The sequence below is a fragment of the Thunnus thynnus genome, chromosome 16, assembly GCF_963924715.1.
Source record: "Thunnus thynnus chromosome 16, fThuThy2.1, whole genome shotgun sequence".
NCBI classification, from domain to species: Eukaryota; Metazoa; Chordata; class Actinopteri; order Scombriformes; family Scombridae; genus Thunnus; species Thunnus thynnus.
The window spans coordinates 27,855,228-27,881,386 of NC_089532.1; the positions used below are offsets into that span (position 1 = coordinate 27,855,228).

A 26,159-nucleotide genomic window follows, 5' to 3' on the forward strand; every position below is an offset into this window, starting at 1 on the left:
AGTGTGTTATATTTTCCTCTTTTTTATGCAGGACAACCTCAGATTTGGAGGCTTTCCAAACCATATTCTCATGTATGCATGAAAGCAGTTCTCATACAGCCCACCAGTATACTAAGCTCATTACTCATGTTCTAAATCACATTCTTGCCTCCCTACTTCTTTTGTGTAGTACTTTATCTTCATCTTCATATTCCAACATTTTTAGACAACTGTCTGTTTTTGAGTCAATGCACTTTTCTATTCTATTTGATCTCTCAGAAATAAACAGCGCCACCACAAGAAGTCTAAAAAATGGAGTGTCTACACCATTAAGGTCCCAAAGGACTACAGTTACATCCCTGAACTGCAGAAAGCCATCCTTGGGAAGTGACTGCAGTCCAGGAAGGGCCTTCCAAAGAGGAGGACACTGAGGCCCGATGACCTGAGGACACTTAGTCTTCCGGCAGACATACCACCACCACCTACCACATACAGGAGAGGTATGACAATAGAGTTGAATTTTTTGTAATAATAAAAATGACTCTTAGGTTTTGTCATTGTTTTCTTAATTCTTTTGTGTTTATGGAGGATGACCCCCCTTCACCAGGATCAAGTTTTCAGTTGTATACTTTAGTCATCAAATTATTCTTTTTACAAATTATATAAATACATACATAATAATTTACAAATTGTTATGTAGAGTCGAGTTGGCTCTGTGACTAAGAATTTCATTACTGGTAATGATTGCATTGTTATCAAGTATATGACAATAAACTTGAACCAAAGTAGTTCAAACTGTAAAAACATTCACACACTTGATCTTTGCCCACTCATCAGCTGAATGCAAACTGTGTGCACCCTAGTATTCATGAGGTGTTGTTACTGACACTAGTGCTTTGCATATGGCTAATGAATAAGTTTGTCATGCATCTAGTTGCTCCTGCATTAGTTGCCTAAAATGCTAAGATTCCAGGCTGGTACACCAAAAGCTCTGAACTACTACAGGGATCTGGGTTTGTGAATATATTTATTTATAAAAAATAAAGAAAATAAGAACTGTACATATAATAATCCAAACAAACTGCACTCATAAATAATGCCACACTATTTACGGAAACACACAACACACCTACTATACAGGAATTAAATCACAATCAAAATATTACTTCAGGTGGTGAATGCTGAACCCTGTGACCCTTATCCTCCAGAAACAGCAGCTTGGGATAACCACTCTATTCCCCTCGTCTAAATGACCACACTACTGTCTGTAGGCAGTGTGCCTGTGCTGCTGCTGTTCTTGCCCCAGTTCCTGATCATCATCAGCCGCAAAAATGTCATTCCAGGCTGCACGGACCAGCTGTAGGACACTTTCTAAGATATGAAAGTTCATATTTGCCATTCTGCTGATACAATTCTTCTCCTTTTAGTAAACTTCACAAGAAGCTGGTCTGCACTTTGGCCTGTGAAAGACCAATAATATCTATTCATTCTAGCAGACTACAATCAGTATTTCCCATATGTTCTTGGATCATTTGTGGTTGAGGTATGTCAGGCCAAAGCACATATATTTATATATAATAATATACAATATATTTGTGGTGGGCCACCACACATAAGTCTACAGTGACACAGCTACGTTGTGTAGCTTGTCAGGGTACATCTCGTAATAATTTGTTAGGTGGTGGCCAACCTCTTTCTATTGTCGTCTTGCTATATGATGAATGTGGAATAATGCACAGGCAAGTCTGATGAGCTACGGTAGCTAACAGGAAGAAAACCCTCTAGAAATCAATTAGCTAAGCTAGCAGCCCTACAGACACAGAATACTGGATCAGTATCCAGTCAGGCTGATGTACTTGTTCATATGAAAATCAACAGACAGAAAATATGGTATCATCGTCTTCGTTGTGCAGTTTCTTTCATTTTGTAAAAACAAACATGCTATTAACTCAATTCACATACTAAACAATTTCCTTCTGCTTTCATGTCTCTTTTAGACTAAATGAATGAACAAACTCACACTTTTTCTGCTAATGTTTTCTTCTAATGTTACTCCCCTTTCACTCGACACCAACCCCTGCTGTAGCTACTTGTTTGTGCGACACAATAACGTTACTCAAACCATGTTATTACCATACGATGCACATCATTACAATAGCTTTCGCGCGTTCCCAAATTCAATATAAACTTGTGTCAATTTCAATTTACCTCTTCAGTGAACATGCTTCTTTCTTCTCTTTTATTTCCAAAGTGGTGTTGATCATTTGTTCACGGAGCTAGGCTCTGAGGAAAATGAAAAGTGACAGCAGCACAAACAATAATACCAGTTGGAAATGCTGAGAGACGGGGGAGTTGAAAAGTTGTCCTTTTCCACTTTGAAAAAAACAAACAAAAAAAAACAAATCTCATAAAAAGACACAAACCACAAATGTCTTAGCCTGTCTCAGTACTGTTCGACTTCCTTACCCTGTTAAAAAACGCCTTACAAATACATATAGTTTCATGCAAAAAAGGCTCAGTAATGTCACTGTAGTTTTTATCAAGCATTACTCAAACAGGAGGAAATAGTACATTTGTTGGGGACTATTTTCTGGGGCAGATGAATCTACATTTGGTGTTCTAGTGAGTATTTCTGGAGGCAGGACAGTGTGTGTGGGATATGGCACAGAGGAATCAGGCTGTAGACACACAATACTTGTTAGTAAGATAGATACATTGTCAGTTTGGGTTTTTTCATTGGATTTGTTGATAGTAATAAAAATGATGAATATCAGCAGGTATCCTTTAACACAGACAGAGAATGTACATCATAGTGTGAGTATAATAATAAAACTAAACTAATTGAATTTATACCAGACAATTAAGAGGCTGATAAAACACCCTTGAAAGAAAATAAAGCCCTGTGGTGAGAAATCTCGGTATATAGTGATTATTAAGTAGAGTGAGTAAGAGCTTGGGAATTAGAGCAAATGACAGCAAGAAGGAGTCCAAGAAGAAAAAAAAAAAAGTGAGAGAAACAGTGAGGAGGCAGCACTTTGTCAACTCTCCACAAGCATGCCTTTAATTGCTGAGTAGCAACATTTGTGCCAAGCTCTCCGGAGGCCAGCACTGAGATTTAAGATGTTAATGTGAGGTGATTGAGCGGTTCAACAAGCATAACTCTGCTCTGGGGGTGTCCTCCTCCTCCCGCCCATCCCCACCTCCAGCCTCGACGGGGTAATTTGGAGCAGAGAGAAGAGAGGCTGTGTTGCTCATTACTGCTGCCTTGCCCGTCAGCCCCTGTAGACACAGTGGCCATAGCTCAGCAGTCCTGCTCCTGCCAAAAAAACAAGAAGAGAATAAGGATGAGAGATATTGACTGTCTATCACTGAGGCCTAATGTAGGCCCCTAGAGGCAAACAGGACAGTCTTAGAAAATGTGTCACTGCAATTTTCGCCTCTTTCTGTCCACTTTTATCCTTTAGTGTTTATTGTAAGTTTTTTGCTCTCTGAAAAGCTTTGAAAGTTCAACAGACAAGCAATAAAAACATATGCTGTGGAAAATAGTTGTACTTGTCATCTTAAACGGGGGAACGCTACTGATTTTACACATCAAAGTCTGCATATGCGAATAAAGTAGTGTAAAGCCTTCACCTTATCTAAGTCTTCACCCTTTCTGAGCATCTGGATTACATTTGCAAAAAATCACAACAAAGACTCTTTCCATTGCGCAAACTGAGTTTTGATACGTGTCGACACATCTTAAACAGAGTCTATCAACCCCACATAGAAAGTGTTCTTACATCCAACATTATGTCCTAGCTCAAATACCTGGCTGTCAAAAACAAGGCCAAATTCTACAGAATAGTCAAACTTGGCAGTGCAAAATCAGGCTGTAAACAACACCTGTTAGCTGTTAGCTATGACAAAGCAGTTGAATGAGTGACAGGGTCTTGGAGGATTCATGCTGTCCTCTGAATCCTCACTGTCAGCTCCTGCCTGCAGGGGGACGGTACAGAGTCCCCAGTGCAAAGAAAAATATCTATAAAAATTATTCATCCCACACGCCAGAAATCAGTTAAACTGGTAATTAATGGACATGCCAATATTGTTTTGAATCCTGTGTAACTGGCACTTGGTCTTGAATTGTTTTAAATTATTTCAAATAGTTTTTAGCAATTTATTCCTTGCTTTGTTATGAAGTTGCATCCAATATAGCATAAAATGTTTTTTTACATATTGTTTTTGTGACATATGATGTGACATTGATGTCGGCGAATTTCTACTTTTGTGCAGCAAAGGTGGACAATAAAGTTGTTTTGATTTGATTTGATTTGAAAGCCTTTTGTGTCTCTAGAGGGAGCTGTGTGAAATCTGATAAATTACCTCAAGTGATGTCACTTGAGTCAGCGTTGGTTGGACTACGAATTTGAAAATGAAAAAAATCTGGGGGTGTGGAGTTAGAAGGAAGTGAGGTTAGCAGACCTCTGTAGCTCCTCATCTCTGCTGGAGGCTACATTAGCCGCTACTAGCATAACACACTCTGTCATGTCAAGTCAAGCTCCATTGTGGGTAATACAGGCGCCAGGTTTTGACAAGGAAGAATGTGTGGATTAAAAAAAGACGATATCTCTGGCTGTGTTGTATCAATTTTATCCTTTTTGTCCATCATGAGTCAGACGATGATGGACAGCAGTGTGATGCTAAATCGATGGAGTACTCTTTTAAAGTCTGAGTAGGAAGACAGACGTCAGTGGACAAAATAAAAAACTGACAGAACAGAATTACATTCTCAGAGCCAAAGTGTCAATATAGAGCTTATATAAAGAGAGGTATTATTTTTATCAGTATTGCAGAGAAACATAAACAAATAATTAATCATTTTGTTAAATCCAGACCAAGATGAAGAACTGACGACTACTATAACTTGCCATTTAGCAAGTCCAGCACCCTTCTCATCAGGAAGACATTGTTTGTTCATGTCTTCCTTAACAATTACAAGTCACTTACAAAAATCATTCATATGACAGTTTCCTGATCTACCATCTTTATGGTTAAGGTTTGCTTGGGTTTAGGTACAAAAACTACTTGGTTAAAGAATAACTCTGGTGATATATTGTATTTCTCTTCTGGTAAACAAATCCTTTGTGCAGACCCAAACCAACAATCCACTAGTATTCTGTGTGTATAAAAAGCCTGATATATCTTATTCCTCTGTGCCATAGAGCTCCATTGTTGTCCAAAAACTATTAAAAACACATCAATGAGACACACCGTTGCACTGGGTGACATGTTCCTTCATTACCGTGAACACACACACTGTAATTTATTTTGCCTCAATCCCACACACACCGTCCTGCTGCCAGAAATACTCTCTAGAGCACCAAACATGGATTAATCTCCTGTTGAAAATAGTCCCCAACAAATGCACTATTTCTAACATTTAGTAACTTTTGCCAAAAACTATGGTGACCCGCTTTAGGGCCTTCCCATTTTTTGAATGAAATGAAACTATATATTTGCGAAGGGTTTTGAAGCATCTTTGAATCTTCAGTAGGAAGTGAGAGCCACAGATAGGGTAGGGAAGTGAGAAAGTATTGAGAAACGGACTATCACATTGTTGGTTCGAGTCTGCAGATGTGATTTGTTAACAATTAGAAAAATATAGACTAATCCCAGACTAATCATTAAAAGGTTGGGGAAAGACTGGTTTGGTTTAAAAACAAACTATACTTCAGGTTAGGGAACCATTGTTGTCATGGTTAAAGGAAAAACTACTTGGTAAAGGTTTGGGAAAGATGCAGTCATGGTTTAAAGAAACCAGTGTTGACTCTCAAGAGGAAACAGGAAACATAGTCAAACACATTAACACAGTGTTACAGTCATTACTACCAACCAGTTTTTCTTTGTTTATGGCCCAAAATTAGTTTTTATTTGATAGTTTGAGGGTGTACAACGTGACAGAACAATCTCCAAAACAATGCATGCATTTCCTCAGAAACTCATCCTCAGAAGACCTTTACTATGTGTTAGTTTTCTGCTTTCTCTGTGAATCCACTTCCATCTCTTTCCTTTCTGTAGTCCCATCAGTCTGCCCTGAGCTTCATCAGGCTCTTAAGTATCTGTATACAACTGTGCAAACAGCAGTTCTGAGGCTCACTAATAACAGTGAGGGGGCAAACTCCCTGCAGCAGCCCGAGGGGGGTGAAAAGCTAATACAGCGGGCTGGTGGATGCTCGGAAGAACGATGCCTGGAAGTGTCTGTCTTCTCTGTAGCCGGTGCCAAATGTTCCAAGGGAGGGGCTGGGATAGTTAAAGTAAAATTACAGCCCCAGCCGCCTGAGGGGTCCACCCCTGTGTTGTTTTGTGAAGTACAACACATGCAATCATGGTCTTTTTTATTGTCCTCATAGGATCTCCGAATCCCAGAGGTGATGTATTGTCTGTTGTGGTGTTTGCATCATCATCAGAATCTGGATAGTGGTAAAAGAGGTGCTCATAGTGATTAACTGCTGTATTGATTTTACAGGGCTCTTCAGCCGTACACTGAGATCTATCTTTGCAACACCACCATGTCCTCTTTGTGTTTGCTGGAGAGCAGCTCAACAACCTTTGTTTTTTTATATTTTGAGTTGAGCTCATAAGACTTGGTTTTACAATCCCATATTGTATTCCTTGAGTGGGGGTAGGGGGTAAACGCTTCACTCATAGAGTGAGATCAGTATCCAGAGTCATCAGGTGGGCATCCTCTTTCCTTGGTGTTTGGTTGCTAGGCCCCCGCAGCAACAGAACTTCAAGAGAATCGGCCGAGTCCGGGTTTCTTCTGTCAATGATTCAGTCCTGTTTATGTGGACTGTAAATCATAACCAGCAGCAACAGAACTTCAAGAGGATCAGTCGAGTCCAGGTCATTAAATGTCTCATTAAATGTCAGTGGTTGTTTTTAGGGCTGCATGGTTAATTAATCTCCTGTGCCAAATACAGTCCTGCTTGCCAGAAAAGCTAAATACCAGAGACACTGCAGCTGTGTCTAATGTCTCCTTCAAAAACATAATTCTCATTGATTCAGGTATGTTGGACAATATAACTGAGTAACTAAATGCCAAATTATATGAGCTCGATAGCCTCATGGACCCTCTCCCCATGCTGTGTAAGATCACAGTACATGATAAACCAAAACTGAACAATACTTTTTTTCTTTCCATAATTCTACCTCTTGACTATTAAAGGTATCAGTGTGATGAGCTAATTCACTGTAGGAGTTTGTAACTTCACATTTAAATTGAAATAGCACTTCCACAATCTGGCTATTAACTGAAACTTTTGTGGACACAAACCTATCCTTTGACCATCTTTCTTTTGTTTTGGCTCTGTTTTTTGTATTGCATTCATAACTGCAGACATTTAGGTTTCAAAAACGGAAGGTTTTTATGGTGGTGGGGGGACTGATGAAGTGAAAGATAATATTTTACTTGAGTTCACAACAACTACGCTTGTAGTGCAACAAAACTGTCGCAAGTAAAAAGCCAATAAGTACTTTATCAAACCACCTATTCAACAAGCATTAACATGTAGAAAAGTGATATTTTCAACTGCTTTTCCCGCAGTGTCACATCCACTGCCAATATGCTTTACACGATCACAGTGCCTGGTTAAGCTAACAATACGAAAGCTGTCTGTACATAGCCTAAGGCTGTAAAGAGAGAGAGAGAGAGAGAGAGAGCAGTGGTGGTCGAGCGAGCTAGAGACTGAATGAAGAGAGGGAGCACTGGTAGCGAGAAAGCCAGTGAATCAGATCAGTAAAACGTTTTTTTTCTGATTGTTTCCCAGCGGTTATATTCTAGAGCACAAACACCCCCACACACCTCCGCTCAACCCTGCAGCAGAGCGCCGCAATGCCTGATTTGGTCTGAATACAGTCTAACTGTTTAACTGAGTTTGCCATGTATCTTAAAAATTGGCAAATTCTTGTAAACTTAGCTGCTGGCTGAGACAATGCCCCCCCACATCAGCAGCAGAGTGAGGAGGACAGAGGACAGGAGGAAAGACTTAAAGATTGCCTGCGCAGAGAACAGCTGTGCACACGGCCCTTGAATCGGGTTGTGGTGACAGATGGGTTGAAATTGTATGCTGTATGTAGATTGTGTTTCATAGACGATCTGGCAACTTGGGTAACGTCACACAAACATACAAAAGTTATGGATTCATGTGTATGACAATTATTCATAATTAAGATTGAGGGCCATGCAAATGACTGGACTTTCCTGGGAGAAACAACAAAATGAGAGCACAGCAAGACAGGGGGTGAAAATATGGGAGAAACCCAGGAAAAACGGGAGTGTTGGCAGGTCTGATTGCATTTTTCATTTTTTTCCATGTTAGCAATGGGGACAAAAACCTGATAATCTACTTTTGATGCTGTTGAAGCACTTCACATTACACAAATGCTTTTTTGTATATCTTTTAGAATGAACTGCTCTTAATCAGATGGAAGCTAAGTTTTCTTTTCTCTGAAGTCTTTTAAGGGGCCCTTGATATATAGTCCCATCATGCACGTGTGTTGCGCAGCACCCAGCTAACATAAATATAACAGCTTAACTGTGAACATGTTGAAAGTTCTAGTGACCCTACTGCTAACTTTTAAATACATTTTTGCACAGAAGGAGGACTGTGGATTTTAAACCCATCACTTACATTGTAAGTGCATTATGAAGAGTCTTCTAATGGCCAGTATGAACAGGAGGAATGATCATGGCAAGGAAAACCTGTTTCAGTGTTCATGTGGGCTCCTGACTGTTTTAAGACTCACTTCAAATTTTTAAACCTGTTCTTTAGAACCCTGTGCCTACACACTCATTAGTCACCCACACAGGTGTCATGTGGTCTGATTAGACCTCTTCTCAGGACTGTGTGGCGTGTACAGACTGCAGATGACTGACATCTTCCTCACTGTCCTTTTAGTTTGACACACCTGTGTGAGCAGGACAACTTCCATCGCTATAAACCCTTTTCAGGGCAGACATTTTGACTTGTTAAAGCAGGAGCACAGCTGTAAATAATAACACTGATGATGGATCCATTCCATTAGTTATCCCAGTAAGCTGTGTCAGTGAGTGAGCATGCACAATACCAGAGCCCTGGAAGTAGCTCCCCTAAATGGAATGCGGCCATCATTAATTTTATTAATTCCGTCTGTGCTTTTCCTGCTTTGACAAGTCCAAGTGGCTGCATGTAAAGAGGGTCTTATTATAGAGTTTGGTAACATCACCTCATTCCCAGAATTGTTCCACCAAACTAATTAGCCAGGGTAATAGAAAACAGCTGTGTGAGCATGAAGGTTGTCCTATAGAGTCTTCTAATACACAAACAAAAGTTATATTCACATTCAGTGTTGCCATAACACTTTGTGTGCATCCTTGAGGTCTAAAAAATGTGATGAATTCATTTCCTTCCTCATAAATTATTTGCAAAGCATACTTTCAATCATTTACATCCATGTTTAGTAGCTTACAGTCTTCCTCTTCCCTGTCTTTGTTGGTGCATTGCTGTGTTTGGTGGCACATTACAGCCACCTTTAGATCAACGAAACAGTGTGGAACCTGTGTGTGTGCACACCTGCATGACACAAATACAACAGGGACCCTAAAAACAGCTCTATAGCACTACCAGAGGTCAGAAACTCCATATTTAATACAACAATTAGTCTACAGTGATCTTAATCAGGTCTGTCAGGTATGTATCATTAAATAAATATGAAATAAACTAGCAGTAAATGAGACAAAGTGCAGGTGTTTTCTACTTGGAGCTAGCTGGAGGCTAAATTATTTATTGGTAGGGATGTGTAATGTGTCGTATATACAGCACCAGTTTGGACACACCTTCCTATTCATTTGAATGGGGAAATATCCAAACTTTAGACTGGTACTGTACATGAAGGAAATGCCTACGAAAAGTTACATGACAGAGTTAGTGACAGAATATTCTAGTCCCACCCTAGTGCTGCCTGTGTATTTGATTTTCAAACAATACTTCAGTATTCTGTTGCGGTATTTCTGCCCTTTTTAACAAGCTGCAGTTAAGAGTAGATCAAATCCACCCTTTACCTTTGACTTGTCTCAAGTATTTCTCAAGAGACGACTGAAGAGTTAGTCAGACCTTTAATCTCCTGCTGATTGGAGATGCCTGTGTGATCATGATTTGGAGACCTTAATCAGAGTATTACCTGAAGCCATGTGGATAATGAGTTTTAACATATTTTAAACATAATACCACAGCATCACTATCCCAATATGTTACAACTGATAATGGAGCACTTTCAGCTTTTCAAACACATATGAGAATCCATTCAATTCTGCTGTTTGAAAGAATGTCTGAGGATACGGTCTGTCATTTGTGAGCCATTAGGCTTGTGTAATACTAATTTGAATGGTTCTGAGTCAGATAGCGGCACTGCTCCTATTATTACAGACACTGTTCTCTCCATATTCTTATGAACACTCTTCAGGAAGATAAATGTAACCCATATTTCATAAGTCTTGTTGATTGCAAATCCTCATACATACAGGATATGATGGATTTTTATCTAAATGTTTATTTTGGAAGAAAGATGTTTAACTACTCAACCCTGTCTCCTAAATATATATATTTATATAGTACAAAGGAAACTGCATAGAGTGATCACGGTCAGAGTGATTAACCACTTATATGGATCAAAAAGCAGACAGAATCATTCCTATACAAATGCTGTTTAAAAAATTTGCTTATAGTAATCAAGTAGTCCACTTTCAGTGTTCATTTTGGGTCTTTTCATGCATGGAAACATATGGAAAACATTTTTAAAACTATGGTAATTCTATTTTACTCCCATGATACACATATGATGTGTAATGAGCGGCTGCGGCACCATTATCAGGCGTTGCAGCGCATCGCCGTAGGGTTGTTTGTATCTCTCTCTCTCTCTCTGGGCTGCGGGCCACTGCAGCCCCCATCCCCACAGCCTAAATGCACAACCTGTCTGCTTCAGGCTGGTTACCTGAGGCTGGTACTGCGTGCACATTGAAATCATGAGGGGAAAAAGAAAGTCATTTTCTCTCAGTGAAAAATGTAGTCTTCTTGAAGCTTATGACAAACTGCCAAAAACGAGCCAACGAGATGCAGCTGTACTGTATTTTGAAACAGTCAATAAAATTCAGATCAATTTTCAATCAATTTGACTCAGACAGATGTGATGTGATCTACTGTACTAGTTTGCAACAGCAAATGCTTTTCAAAAGAAATAATTGCTGCCCAGATTATAGTCTTTGACTAAATAAAATTTTGACCAGATGATGGTGCCAGCCAGGAGATCAAAGTTATATTCATTCTCTGGGGACCATGATGTATGTACCAAATTTCAGATTTGGTACATACAAATTTGAGGTATTTCTCAGAATATGTGGAAACTTTGACCCGCTGGTGGTGCTAGAGGAAAAGTCAGAGGATCACCAAAAAAGTTTGAATATATCCTCTAGGGACCTTGAATATCTGCTGTAAATATCATGGCAATCCATCTGATAGTTGTAGAGATTTCACTCTGAACCATAATTGTCAGGTAAAGTCAGGGGTTCACCAAAGTCAGTTAGCTTCATCCTCTGTGAAGCATGAATGTCTGAACAAAGTTTCATTACAGTCCATCCGATAGTATTTGGGATATTTCAGTTGGGGCCTAAGTGGTGGACCCACAATACCATTCATTGTCTTGCTACTAGCATGGCTAAAAAGTCAATAGTAACACGAGACAGGACGTGTTTATGTCAACCAAAACAACAATCTTTCCCAAATCTTAACCAAGTGTTTTTGTATCAACGTCCTGAGCTTTGTACATCCTTTATACACTGCAGCCACCTCCCTATAATTCTATGTGGTACAACAACTGACACTTTATGGACAGGAAACTATGTCATATTTCCCCTTAAACATAAAAACATTTGATATAATGTTATTTTTTGGACACAAGATTGAACTACTTTGTATGGTTTAGGAAAATATCATGGTTTAGGTTATGAAAATTGCTAGGCTATAGAAATGATTGTGGTCCTGATTGAAATAGACAAATGTTTACTGTTGATAGGACACAATGAATAACTATCTCCAGTGTCTAAGTCCAATGCTTTGATGTATCCATCCGTCCCAGTTTCCTCCCTAAGAGATTAAATTGCACTTAAAACAACCACTAGAGGTCCTTTTTAGGTAAACATGAACCTGTTTTGACTTTTTTTTTTTTAGGCATTTAAAAAAATGATTGATGTCTTTTGTGTCACACAGTCTCACTTTGGAGTGCTTACAAGACCTTTTCTATAATATCAGTTGAAGTCTTTCATATATGTGTCCCGGTGGATCATGATGTTATTGTAAATTGGCTTCTCAAGGCAGTGTTTCAAAAGGAAACCTGCTCTTAATTTGGTCTTCTCTGAATAAATGTTTTCTGCTTCAGTGGAGAAAAAAAAAAAAAACAAAAAAAACTTTTGACAAAGTGGGTCAGGGCTGTTATTCTGAACTGACTGCTATCTCCATACATACAGTACATTATAGTCTTAAATACTGATACATAAAATATATCCAAGATAAATGAGGTAGAGAGCAGCAGGTCTGACAGATGGGAATTCTTTGTCACCAGTGTAGAGTTTAGCCCGAGGCCTTGGAAGGTACACGTCTATTCTCCTGGAAGCTGACCAGGGGAACTGGGCCAAATTCATTAGCATTATCAAGGCCTTTGCCAAAATGGCTGCCTGTCCTGTGTCCCCTGACAAAACATGCAGAAGCATACGTCCAAGAAGTTCCCCTGCCTTACTGAGAGAAACATGCAGACATGACTTTGATCAGACTGTTTAAAAGTTTCAGTTTCTAAGTTCATACGAGTTCAGGAACAAAAAAGGACACCTTTAAAAGGATGTTTCTGGTTTTTTGGAGCATCACTGACAGGATAATTGTGTCTTAAATTTCACAGTTCCTCACTGGTAATCTATGTATACTTCAAGTTTACTGATTTACCTCTCTCCAAACACACTGAAAAAGGCAAAAGTGGAACACCATGCAGTAATTTTAAACAGAAAATTGACAGCTCTTTCCTCTACTCAGATATCAACATGAACCTTGACCTGATTGGCCATTGGTCACATTGCCTCTGATTTTTAAGCTGGAAATGGCAACAGATCCCCCAAATCAGTCCCTATGTTGACCAGTGTTTGAGATGATCGTAAATCAGAGTCATCTATCACACTTTATATGAGCAGCTGATTTGGAAGTTTGAAGAGTCATGTCATGTCACTTTCCAATCACTTCCAATCGTTTGTTGATTGGGAGACCTCTAAAATGGGCTACTGATCTATGAAAAGGATGTGAAGATTTTGTAGCGACATGTTACACAGAGCTCCACACAACTATCATCAAAACACCAAATGAGGGAATATCTTTTTGAGGAATGCTGTTCATCCCTTCAGTAGAGCTCCACACACACACTTTGACAACCAATGACAAGGAGCACTGAAGCTGTGCTGTAGACTCATGGTGGATCACAACTTACTAACACACTTTGTTGTTTTTTAGCCACGCTAGCAGAGTGGCTGTATGGATGGTAATGTTGGTCCACCACTTTGGTCCAAAATAAAATCTATCTATCTATCTATCTGCTAAATGTCAGGGAATCACCAAAGATTGACTTATTCCAGGGCTGCCAACTTTTGACTTCAGTTTGGAGTGAGATTTGTTCCTGCATGGGGGTGGAGGATTTATGTAGTACTTATTTTTGTTCATAATAAAATGAGCATTATTCGTGGAAATTGACCCACTCTACCACTCTCTGGTCTTATGACTTAAGTCCTTTTCTTTATGCTAATTTGGGTTTGTTTGGTAGGATTTTTGATATTCACTCAAAATATTACACATATTTTTCTTCAAAACATAGGATAAGAAAGATCTATGCTCCTCACCAAGTTGCTCCCATCATCCAACACCCTCCACATTATTCTGTAAGGTCTATCCAAACAGAAGTAATATCTGAATAAATTATCATCTTAATACAGACCCAGAACCACTTTAGTTGATCTCTGACAAACTGCAACCACTAAATCTGAATAAAGAATAAATGATGTAGATAAAAATCCATTTAAAATCCAACCAGATGTGTTCAGGTTTTAAATGTGTAGTTCGACATTAGTCTACTATGTCCTAATCAATCAGTGTGTGTACATTCACTGTAGTAACCTGGTTACTGTTAATCCTTGTGTACATGTGATTTCTCCACTAAAGTCGACCTTATTCTGGAAGTGTGGCTCACTGATTTGAACTGTATTAGTGAGAGAAGACGCTGCTTTCTGGCTTTTAATTTTGTGTTTTTTTGGTGTGAGTGTTTGTGTCGGAGCAGACTGACAGCACAGTGAGAGGAGGACAGACAGAGAAGAGCTTAACCTTGCTATACTTTGCATCTCAGCCTGTCTGAACCTGAAAAAAAAAACTGCTGTTCTTTCACTTAAAAATCACAAGGAGGCAAAGACTAAAAGTTAGCGTGAGAAAAGGCATGTGTGGTGTGAGATCATGAGATCTGTGTCCATTGTGTGAGTCCCACGCTCAATGTGTGAGAGTTGGCAGCCCTGCTTATTCAGTGGCATATGTCAACATCTACTGGATAGATTACCACAAGGGTTGATACAGACATGCGTGGTTCCCAAACAATGAATCCTTGTAACTTTGATAATCCCCTGACTTCTCATATTGCACCACCATGAGGTTGTTGTGGTTTAAAGTCAAATGTCTCAATGGATTGCCATGAAATCTAGTCCACACAATCATGTTCCTTATGTTCATGTTAAATTGTATTCACTTTGATGATCCTTACACTTTCCATTTAGAACCATCAGTCTAAATTTCAAGTTGTCCAATACTATGGTTATTGAGAAAACTACTGACATTACCCTCAGCTGTACTTTAGCTCTTTGGTAGTTAGGAAATGTTAGCATGCTAACACACTAAACTACAATAGGTAAACATGGGATGCATTATACTTGCTTAGCATCAGTATGTTAGCCTTGTCATTGTGAGCATGTTAGCCAAAAGTTCCACAGTATACATACAGCCTCACAGAGCAATCAGTGTGGCTGTGGACTCTTAGTCTTGTTACTTTTAATTGTCACCATCTGAGCTCGCTGAGTACAGAACACAAGACAAGTGACACAATGCAGACATGCAGGCAGAGTTAAGTGACTTTACTTTAAGGTAGTGGTGGGTGGATAGGCTTAAATACAGCAAAATAAAGAGCAGAGCTGATAAGGAACAGGTGTGGCTTGATGTGAGAATGAGTGGCAGGTGTGCTGATCTATGATGACCAGGTGGGAGGTGACTGGGAAGGCAGGAAAGTTTGAGTTCATCTGGTGGACAGGTGGTGAATGGTTGAATGGACTGGGAAGTTTTATAAAAATGCAAGGTCTGGGGGGAGTGAGAACCTTAAGCTTTTTATTATATCAAACCTCATACAAATAAAACTGCTCCATTGCACTAATAGAGGTCAGAAACTCTACAGGGTACCTTTTAAATGATGCATCTGTAATGGGTTAAACCAATATAGCAATGTTTGTTCTGCATAAAAAATACATTTCAACTCGTGATACATTTCAGCAGTTATGAGTGTTCAGCATTGTCTCATTACAGCCTCATTAAAACAATTCCTGCCAGGTTAGCAACAATGTGTCAGCATGTCAACAGCTGTGTTTCAGTTTTCAAGTCACTACTGCATTGCTCACAATAAGCTAGAAGCAACTGCACTACACAAGCCTGTCAGCCTTACAGAGTCAGTGTGTATTTGTGTGTGGTCAGCAGGTTGTCAATGATACCCCCAGCCTGGAATGACCTCTTGACCTCTCAGTCCGTCCTGAATAGTTTCAGCCTCAGTGTCTTTTGTTTCTCCATCACCAGTGCCTTCCAAAGCTGTGTCCTACTTTCAGAAACTTATGAATATTTTTGTTGATATTAATAGAAAATAGGAACATTTAACATTATAGTTTCTCTAGATCAAATCCGATAGACATGCATGTGTTACTTAACATTACAGAAATATGGGAGCATATAGTTAATAAATGATGCTTATGTGTCTGCCAGTTGGCAACATTAATTAATGCACTGACTGCTAAGGGGATGAGGAAAGGAGGATTGCAGATTCAAATCAAACTGGAAGATTTTCATGACCTAATAATATAATAATATGACCTAATGTTATAATTAAGGAGTTTAAATGGAATGTGTATTTTTTAAAATGTTGCAATACATTTTCTTTGACCTTGATTAGTGTCTTCTTTATAGAAAGGTGGAATCAGAATGGTAGCAGAGGGTTTGCCTCCGTAATGGCACATACTGAACACCTGCAGTATAACAGTAAAACACCTAATTAAAAGTGAAAGGAAGATCATCTCTGTATGATACAAATAGATAATATTTTAAATACAAACAAATATATATAACATAACCATGAGTTTGTGAAATAATCCAGTAAATTATTATAAAATGCTATTTCATCACTTTTAATGGTATTTTTCCTCGCAAAGTCTTTTGCTGTGTCTCAAATCGCATACTTCTGTACTTACACTTAACATTTTGAGTGCATAAGTGCATTCACACTGAGAAATATGGAAAAATGCATTGCACTGTGAGTACCAGGATGGTAGTCAAAAAGTTGAGTGTGGAACTATGGACACTTCTCGCTCTCGATGGTCGCCATCTTGGCTACGTAGTGGAAGGGGAGGGACTACTTTTCAAACTAGAAATGGTGGCCGAGTACGTTGTAACTATGGTGAACATCGCCACATTATACAAATGTATGTGTTTTTTAGCACTAAGCACCACTATACTGTTGTCAGATATAAGCCATCAGTATGTTTTTTGGGTTAATTTAGCAGTCTGTAATGATTTGGTAGCGCGAATGATAACACGAATGCTAATGCTAGCCAATGCTAATTTGTGATCGTCATTTCTGGTAAGTGCACACCGACCATGTTTGATTTGAGACAACGCTACCCTGTAGAAATTGTAGTACACTGCAGTGTACACAGTGTACTACATGAAAGTGTACTAACAGAAGTATGTGATTTGAGACACAGTTTTTGTCTGTCATGACAAACAGGGCAGAGCCAGTTGCATGGTGGGTGTTCATTCATTCTGACCTCAGCAACAGCCAGTTACATACTGGCAGTTAGAACTGGCCCTGCAGTAATATCACCAGTCTCTCTTATATCACAAGCACTATGGTTCTTTCTGTAACTGTCCTATCATGTCTAAATAAAGCTATTATAGAACTTTTTATTCTGTCTGAATGACAAAAAGACTTCAACAGATAGATGAAGTAGTGTTATCTCATTGCCCCATGAGTCACAGGGACTGACCTCCTGTTCACACATATGGTGCAACCTGATTGTGTTGAGAAAAGTTCAACTTCGTGTAAATTTTCTCTGTTAAGCGAGAACAACAACATGGAGAAAACCAACTGCGCCTGTTTTGATCCATGGTTTTGATTTCCTGGGGAAACAGCTGTTAGCAGCTCAGCTGTTAGCTCCAACTCATATGTAAAAGTTCCTCAAACAGGTTTGGAATCACATGAATTAATTCATTATGCACCAGTATAGCTGCAGTGGGAAAAAAATAACTGTGTTCTGTGTAGATATGCCGTAACTGGTAAGATCTCACAATGGAGCAACATTGCTATAAATGGGAAAAGAAACACAAGCATTCGGATGATCAAACTGATTTTAAACAAACTGACAGTTTATAGCCACCACTTTATTTGGTGGAAAAACTGAAAATGAGTGCACCCAAAATGTTGGTAGTGATCCCTCAATGCACAAGAAAACCAGTAGCACAATGAAGTCACAGTATGGTAGTACAGTGAGTATGGCAGGTCAGAGTTGAACCAGGAAGTGAGTCTGTATTGGTCACTTTTTGTTTTTTCTTCCAAATACGTTTGACTAACCTAGTGTTGTTTGTTTAAAACCTGACCTGTTTTCAGAGATGTCATCAGGTTCTCAGCGATTTTCCTTTTAATGACCACATAGAAAAATCCTCAGTACGTTGTTTGTTCCATCCCCTGCTGTTTAATTATGGGGTGTAGTGAAGTTTGCAGTCTCCACTAACTGAGTTTTAGACTTTTAGTTGTGTTGTTTTAATGATGGTATCTACAGATCCCCCGAGTGGCCTGCCGTATGTGATGTTGAACAGTTTGGAGCTAATCTGTGTTAAAAAATGACAATGTTCCTCCAACGTGGGGTGTGATGTAACAATTCTGTGCATAAAATGTGATATTTTTTTTATCAAAATAGCAAGTGTTTTTCTGGGTCACCCACTGCAGATCAGCTGCAGAAGATCGTCTGTTAAACGATTAAAGCTGTGCTGCCTCGCTACCTCCAGCTGTAGTCAGATAATGTGCTGTCACGTTGCTTATGCTCTAGTAAAAAGTCAGAGTGCACCTCAAGAAAGAGAAAAGAAAAAAAAAAACATGTCCAGAGAGAGAAAAATGACTAGTTCTCATGGAGGGCTCAACGCATGACAAGGGAATTGTATCTGAATCAAAAGAAGCATGCTCTGCTGACATTTCAGCAACAATAAGCACACAAACTGAGAAAATTCACCATCAAATGTCTTTCCATCTATGTCACTGGTGCAGAAAATAGGATGTGGACATTTTAAAGAGATGTGGCGGTTTATTACTGTGAAGATGACATGTCCCTTGCAGACGGGCTATGAGATAGCTCAGCAAGAGCCGGAAATCTGCAACGGCATGACTAATCACATTTAATTAGAATGCATACCGACGACAAATGTGTCATTTGACTGTCTCAAATGGGAATGTTTAGAGTGAGCAGAGGAGCTGCTGCACAGCATCTAAATCACATTCAGACGAGCTGTCTGCTGGCAACAGCAGAGCTAATCACAAGTCTGAGGATTTATGAAGTGTCTGTAAGGCACTGATATTAAGACTGTTTTGTCTTCTTTCTTTAAAGACACTGATAACCCAGAAAATACTGTTACAGTTTTGTTATAATGGAGAGTTTTTAAATCCTGAACCAGTGCAGGTAGAGGATGTTTTTATGCTTTATTTTTTCATCACCAAAGAATAGCAATTTTATGGCATTTTATTTTCAACAACAGAATTTCTAATTATCTCCAACTCAACAGTTCTCCTCAGTCCTGCTGAGCTTTTTAGCCTCTTTTAGCTCATGGTTTAATCTGCCCCCCCCCCTTCCTCATCAACCCCATAGCTCTCATACTGCAGTTTCCTTTTCTTTGAGGTCTGTCTTCGATCTTTAGAATGGATTATTTTTGTAGTATTTTTATTTTTTTTTAACTTTTTCTCATTTTTTTCATATCTGCCATTGTATATTTGTCTTTATATTCATACATACACACACATTATTTTAGCAAAACAAAAACACTTCAGCCAACAAGGCTACCTACTGTAACTACTGTAACTCACCATCAGTCAATCTACAGTGCTGAAAACAACAAACTGAAGATAATCTGTTAACTCTGACAGATGCAGACATGAAAGCTGAAATAAAGACAAAGCAACCAGAAGACACTAACAGGATATATATATATATATATATATATATATATATATATATATATATATATATATGTAGTAGATGATAGGCAACAGGTGAAATCAATGAGCAGACAATGATAAGTTATTAGCTGCAACTTCCCACTGGTGGCAACTCTCTATCAATTTAAAAAGGAATACAATGACTGGTGTTGCTGGTAGTGGTTGTGTGTGTGTGTGTGAGTGTGTGTGTGTGAGAGAGAGAGAGTTATTCGTCCAGTTTTATGGGTATATATGACAATATTAATTGTATAGAATGCCTGTGATATTAATACTCCTATTTGATGAGATACCCTGTTGGAAGTATAGTATGTAATACGGTGCTCGCTCTTACACATACGGAAATATTAATGTTTATCCAGAGTCAAATTATTAATGTGCAGCAAGCCCTTATCTTTCTCTTATCTTGTTTTTAATGAATTGCCTGCGTTTAACAAGCACCCAACTCAACTGATCACAAGAAAACATGTTACTACCACAGTGAACAAAATAGAGATAAATAATGACATCCATGGCCTCTACAGTTTTCCATAGGTTAATAACTACATATTACAGTCATCATCAATCACAACCATTCTCTCTGTTAGAAGGATTAACATTTCACGGAATTCAATGTGTCCTTTTCTTACATATGTGGCAGTGAATGTCTTGTAAAGTCCAACTGTTCCACTAGTGATAAGACTGACTGACAGCAGAGAAAAACACAATGATCGACGAATAAAAGTGAAATCGCTGTGACGTAGTCGCAAACCTGAATAGCGCTTTACACTCGGTGCGACAGCCATTGTAGCTGGCATACTACTGTACATAATGGCATGGCTTGTCAATAGATAGATTATGTTTTATAAACTGGACTGGACCAAGAATGGAAGCTCCACAGGAACACTCACTCAATCTATTGGTAGTTTTTATTCGGTTTGTGTTGAGGAAGGCTTTGTCTGCTGATCTGAAAGGATCAGTCCAGTTATAGGAGTTCCTGGGTAAAGCCATCTGATTGTAAGGAAAACTGCTTTTAAGGGTAATTCAGGTTATTTTTTAATGTTTACTTGCCTGGTTTTGGCATCATGATGACTGATTGTTTGACGTTATCACTACTGAGTGTACTTACATTTTGTCAAAATCACTAATCTCTAATACAGAGACAACTATATGCCAGGTCATTTTTTTTAGAAAATTTAAATTTTTAAAAAAATATACTCTACAGACAAGTCTATGTTATAACCTCTGATGAGTGTGTTAAGCTGAATACACACTACCTTTGTGATGAGTTGTCACTACAAAGGTACAGCACTGCCTGCAACACAACATAATCAGCATAATAAAGCATATCAAGTGAGCCTGACATGGACTGATTGACCTTCTTGACCATGGAAAAAGCAGATGACAAAAACAATCTCATCACAAGCTTTTGATCCAATCACACGATTTTCCTCAGCAGACTGAGTCGCCCAGTTGTCACGGAATTGCAGATGTTCAGATTTCCATTCCTTTGAGTATTTTAATGGTTGACCCACGATTTTGTTTAAAATTATTAGAATAAAATAAAAATACTATGACACTTCAAAGTATTGAGTGGATCATTTTTGATCTGGCTCAAGTATTGTTTCATAATTAGTCTCTATTTGTACTTTGCATGCGTAGATACTGTATCTTATCAGTCATTAATAAATGGGTGATTTATCCTTCATTAATGTTTCATAGAGCAGAGAGAGTGTTTTCTTTAGGTTTGACACCATTCACTTATAGAGAAAAAAATCACAATCACACTATATTATGATCTCATGTTATCTAAAACAGGAAAACAAAACAACCATTATTATTTCTATGAATTTTATTGACAGTGAAGGATGCAAAAACATTTTTGAATGGTAGGTTTCATCATCAGACCTGCCAACCCTGGACAAATTTTTTGAGCACCACTTCTGCAACTTAGATGGCTGTTGAAACTGTAGAAGTCATTACATCCCTCCTTAAATATTGTACTTAATTTGCAGTGAGGGGGTGTTTCCTTGAAATTTTCCTGGAGTAGGCAAAGTTATAGACTACAGTGCCAACACATACACACACACACACACACACACACACACACACACACACACACACACACACACACACACCTAGCAGGCCATAGGCCCATTCTGCCTGCACACACCTACACATACATGCCTCCTAGTAACTTTCTAGGTAATGTTAACGTTATTTCTGTGGCATATTAACTCTATTATTAACTTTTTTTCCATCGTGCCACTGCTCCTCTCATTACGGTACAATAATTATGAATACACACTATGAAAAAGTCACGTTTTACAATCTGTGACATACGGACAATATATCCTAACTTTGCCACCTTAAATGCCTGGTGAACAAGCAAGCTAGCTTGCAAATTACGTAACATTAGGCTAATGTTATTAACATTAAATATTTTCCCAAAGTTAGAAGGTCTGCATTAACTTAACACAATTCACAATTTTAACTTTCCACATCCACTCCAGTCCGTTTACATTTACAAAGGAGTTAAAAGTAGCATCCACACTTGAGGAAATATCCAGCTGGAGTGAAAAGGGGGATCAAGAGGGTTAAAATCAGTGACATGTTGCTTTCGATTTGCAGTCTCTTGTAATGTCATCACATATTTGTCAAGAATGACCATATCATGGATGTATGAACCATATCCCATGGATATCCCCGCTGATATTTGGGTGAAGGCTGGAAGAATGAATCCGGTGCTACGATTGGTTAAACTCTTCTTCTATTGCTTTTCAGCAGGCTACAAGCTGCTGCCTCTTGCTGTTGGACTTGAGTACTGCATGTGCACAACTGAACCATAGATTTATGAATTGAACTCACAGGCATCACCAGCTTTTGCGTAGTTTAGAGTGACAAATCGTACCAGCGTACTTTGATGTCAAAATGCGTACCTGCTACACTAAATGCGTACAGGCTGGCAGGTCTGCATTATAACCATTTAAACCATCAATCAACACTGCCTGTAAACCGAAAGCCCATCATCTCTCTGTCAATTGTACACAAGTCAACTCAGCATTGAGTAAATAGTCATAAAACAAAACATTTGGTTTGCAAATTTCAATCAAACAATACTGAACACAGAGACTGTCTCGAACAAAGTGGCTCAAAAGTAGATGGGAATCAACTGATCTCTGAATTGTGATGTCACATTTTTAACGTTATGGTGAATCTGCTCATGATGGTACATGCTGCGTTTGCTTCTCAGATCCTCTAGTTTACACACACGTGTGGATGTAGCTGTACAAAACTCAGAAAAAGTCATAAATTTCATGATTATGAACCAAGATCTGAAGTTATAAGGAGCGTCTTTTTCTATCATTTCAAAGTGGATTTACAGATGCCTCTCCTTAACAAGATCAGAGAAACAGCTGGTTTTCCTAATGTGTGTATGTCTGTTCATTCTGATTTGACAGATTTATGATTTTGACATTAAGGGATATGAATTTTGACACAAATCGAGTCCCTCCGGCGCAAAGGATTAAAGATTTGAGATCATTATCGTTTTTATCATAATCTCGATCTTCCTCATATAGAGGGGGTTTGGGGTGCTACCCCAGATTCACGAGAGTGTTTTTCCTCTTGATTCCTCAGCTGAAGTGGTGTGGTCAGCTTTAGCTTACCAGTCTATTGTGACAGCTAGAAGACTACAGAAGAAGACAAAGAACAATAGGTGCAGTAAGATAGTGTAGGCTATGAGCGAGTCTGGCACAAATGCTGCTTTTCTGGACCATTGGACAGTAGCATATTTTGTGTGGGATGGAGCTTACTGTTGCTTTCAGGGTTTATGAAGTGAACAATAGGGACTCCAGTCTGGGCTCTTAATTTATATGTCTGTTTTTCTGCTCTCTCTCATAGATAGATAGATAGATACTTTATTTATCCTGAAGGGAAATATAGATGATCTCATCATCCATCACCTTTCATTAAAAATTTCATACTGGTTTTCCAGCTCCCTGGGTAAAGTCAAGATTTTCACTGGATACTGGAAACAATGACTGATTTCCCCTCCAGTTGACCACATATTCCACGCGCAAACACACAAACACTTCAATCCTCTGTGGGTTTATAGGTTGCCTTTTAAATCTGCCCTCTGTGGTCTTGAGTATGTACAGAGCTTCAAATAAATGGACTGCCTCTCTTTGAAACAATGAGAATTTCCTCAGCTCTGACAAAGATCAATCTTGGCTGCAAGCGAGGGAAACACAGTCTGTCTGCCAGGTGGGTGCACTGCTGCTGTGGCCTCTTATATAAACACACAAATCCACTAGAATGCCACTCATATTTTTTCTGCAAATCTGAATATGTATATGTATATGTGTGTGTGTATTTCAATCAGGAGAGACAAGTGAATTAAGCAAAAAAAGAACTGTTTATTTTACAGATGATATTGATGATTAAGTCTTTGGTGCTTAGACTCTATAGGGAGATTTTGAATGGAGGGACATCAGTCCAGAGCTGCAGCAAGATAAAAACCTCCATGGAGTCCAGACAGTGGTGGTGGTAGCTGATGACTTCTGCTGAGACCGATAAGGTTGATGGAGTGATGCACTGATGAATCTGCAAAGACTGGGACGTGATGGGGAGCTGGTGGGGTGCACAAAACAGCATCATGAAAGCACTAAGGCATAGAGGGAGAAGACATGTTTAAAAAAGACAGCTGCAATATGATAGGCTTACAATGAAGGTGTGTTTCTGTGCTATTGGTTAGATGTGACCAGCTGATGTGAACAGCTGACGCCTTAACTGATGCCCAGGTGATTGACAGCAAGGAAATTATGAGTGAGCATGTTTGTGGGATGGGAATGACAGATTGAGAAAAAAGACTACAGACCCAATGCAGCAGTTAACATAACTCTATAGACAACCATGGCTTTGAGGAAAAACTGAATTGTTTGTGCATTTAGGGGTTGACATAATAACTGGTACAAACAAGCAGGAGTGTTTTGATTATCAACCACAAACGAGAGCTGAATATGGATGCAAGGTGCCCTACAACCTTCATCTCCCTCTGAAGAATGAGGAATCCCTTCACCTGTGGTGTGAAGCTTTAAATCTGAAGAAACCACCAAAGCGACCGTATGTTTGTTCTTTTCATATCATTGACACAAGCCCTACGGAATACCACCCAATGCCGGAGAAGTGGCTGAGCTACGAAGCCCCAATAAAAACTCCAAGGCGACGTCTTGTCAAGAGATCAGCAGCCGCAGGTAACTGACGTTTGAATGGGTAACAGTTAACTTAAGCTAGCTAATGTCAAGTCTTGTAAGTATCTCAGTTGGTGTCCCTAATGACAGTTAATATATCAACTCACATAAAGCTTGTCCAGCAAACTGTCTTTAAGTTTATCCTCCCATGTCACTATATCGCTCATCACTACTGATTATTGAATGAATACTGATTATTTGAATGACCACTTCTACAGGCATTGATATTAGCTTCTGGTGTGTTGACTTACTTGCAAATAGTCTGGATATGTTTTATGTTGTATGCTAAACTGGTTGTGGTCTTATGTTTGGCAGATGACAGGCACTGTGATGCAGATGCTGACACTCGGTGGGAGGTTCAGGCACTGATGGATCACAGCTACACATCAGGAGAAAAGAAGAAGCTTGTATGCGACAGAGAAACACAATGTGGTGGTGAAGAACCCTTTGCCCATGCCATCCTGAAGAATGACACCACATCTGTGCTGTACACAGGCCTTTCTCTCACTGTCTTCTTCAATCATGTTAAATATCTGCAGTAGTTCTATAAAGCAAATTTTAAGATGCACATAATGGATCAAATATTGATGACAATGATGAAGCTGAAGCTGAATCTACTCCAGGGTGATCTTGCAGAACACTTTGCTGTGTCCCAGGGTTAGTGAGCAGGATCCTGTCCTATTGGATAGACACAGCGGGGGAACACATGAGGATCTACATTCCTTGGCTGCCACAGGAGACAGTCCGGAGCACGATGCCTCAGTGCTTCAGGGAGAAGTTCCCCAACACCACCTGCATCATTGACTGCAATGAGACCACCCCGCAGAAACCACACAATCTTGACTCCAGAGGTGAGTCATAAAGCCATTATTCAAGCAATGCTCTTCAGTATTTAGTTGCTGTTGCCCTGTGTGGGCTTGTTATGTTCATTTCTCCTGCTTATGGAGGCAATTGTAGCGACAAGTTCATCACTCAAGAGTCTGGCTTCCTGGAGTACCTGCATCCTGGTGATGAAGTGATGGCAGACAGAGGCTTTACCAACAGAGATCTGCTGTTTGAGAGAAGGGTTAATCTTGTTTTACCAGCGTTCACTCAGAAAGGAGGGCAGTTTTCTGACAAGGATGTTACTGGCACAAGGGGGATTTCAAATGTGCATGTGTAAATGTGCAAATGTACATGTGGAAAGAAGTATCAGGATGCTCAAGGTGTTAAGAATAATCTCCCAGACTGTATCTATCAACCTGAGACACAAAATGGACAAGATCCTCCGAATCTGTGCAGCAACATGCAGGGTGAGATCATCCATGAGGATGCTGATTGAGGATGGCAGTTCACATTTTGAAAAGATCCTGA

At 39.2% G+C, this 26,159-nt stretch overlaps 1 long non-coding RNA gene across 1 annotated transcript; it reads left to right on the forward strand.

Annotated features, from left to right (window-relative positions):
* Window positions 1-22,457: 22,457 nt before the first annotated feature.
* Window positions 22,458-25,954, forward strand: LOC137199487 (uncharacterized). The gene is made up of 3 exons (XR_010931791.1): window positions 22,458-23,820; window positions 24,025-24,809; window positions 25,122-25,954. It is a non-coding gene; the product is annotated as an uncharacterized lncRNA (long non-coding RNA).
* The last annotated feature ends 205 nt before the right edge of the window (window positions 25,955-26,159 follow it).